The sequence below is a fragment of the Priapulus caudatus genome, unplaced genomic scaffold (genome assembly GCF_000485595.1).
Source record: "Priapulus caudatus unplaced genomic scaffold, Priapulus_caudatus-5.0.1 Scaffold591, whole genome shotgun sequence".
In the NCBI taxonomy this organism is placed as follows: domain Eukaryota; kingdom Metazoa; phylum Priapulida; class Priapulimorpha; order Priapulimorphida; family Priapulidae; genus Priapulus; species Priapulus caudatus.
In genome coordinates, this window is record NW_014577652.1 from 19,779 (window position 1) to 21,251 (window position 1,473).

The following is a 1,473-nucleotide window of genomic DNA, read 5'->3' on the forward strand; positions in this document are numbered from 1 at the left end:
GAGAAATCGAGAGAGAAAGAGAGAGAGAAAGAGAGAGAGAGAGACAGAGAGAGACAGAGAAAGACAGAGAAAGACTGAGAAAGAGAGAGAGAGAGAGAGAGAGAGAGAGAGAGAGAGAGAGAGAGATAGATAGATGTCCGTGGGGGCGTGTCCCTGTAGCAGCTGTTGCTGCTTCGCCGCGGGCAGTTAGTTGGACTATGATTGGACGTTAACGAATGAGTCACATAAACACATCAAGAAATAAAACAAGCGGGCAGAAGAAATGGCGTCTGTAATATGGTGTACGGTTTGTCAATTTAGTCAAACCATATGTCGGTTTACAAACACACACCGTATTTTCGCCAACTATACACATTGTAACGCCACCAACACGTTATTTAGAAAAACCTTATCTTCCTTTACAGAAACACGTGTACATATTTCCTAACAACAGGTGCGTGCGCCACCGAACCACAATTCCCCCTACACTAATTGAGAAGTATAAAGAAGTTGAGAAACCATACTAGTAGTTGGTCAGCGAACGATACAAGTAGTTTGCAGAAACATGGTTTTCCGCGCGCAGTGGGCAACCTTTGACCTACGTACGTGGAGCGATAACGTAGCCTCGGGCGCATATGGCGGCCGCCGATTCCGAACCCCCCAACGGCCACCGCTCCTATTGAGCACGCTGGCGCATTGTAAATAGCCGTTAACACCCCCCTCACCTAACCACCACCATGGCCCGTAGGAAAGTGTACTAACTCTAATATCTAGCGAACGAATTGAGTTACATTTCTAATATTCTAAATACATATAAACACATGTTTTAGCTATGGTATCCGTGAATTTTGAGTTTATTGAAGCACGAATAGTTTAATTAATTACCAAAAATATACGTGCGGTATCGCTCATAGGCTAATATACGCACGGCTATGGACGGTAGAAAAGTGTCTATATATATAAAGTTGTTCAGCCGAATTAGTTCGTACTCGCATAACTAGAGAACTCCGCAGCCTAGAAGAAAACTAAAGATATTTTCAGAATCAGCACGTCTGGGAGGTGGTTCTGGCTGAAAATTTAAAAAAGTTAAAAAGTTAAAAATTCATAAAAATTCTATTCATCAATAGATGGCGGTGCGTATAGATTAACGTAACCATCTCTCCATCTACGTCTCTCTTCCTCCCGCTCTCCTCCCCCTCTTCACTATGTCTTCTCATTCTCTTCCCTCTTCCCTCCCTCTGCTACATCTTCTCCTCCTCCCTCTTTCCGCTAGCTCGCTCCCCTCCACCTTCTCTCACCTCTTTCTCTCTCTCTCTCTCTCTCTCTCTCTCTCTCCTGGAGGAGGAGAAGGTGGAGGAGGAGGAGGAGGAGGAGGGGGGAGTGGTGAGGTAGAGGAGGTAGAGGCGCCCTCCTCTACTTCCTCCCTCCCCCACCTCCTCTTCTCTCCTCCTCCTCCACCTTCTCCTCCTCCAGGAGAGAGAGAGAGAAAGAGAG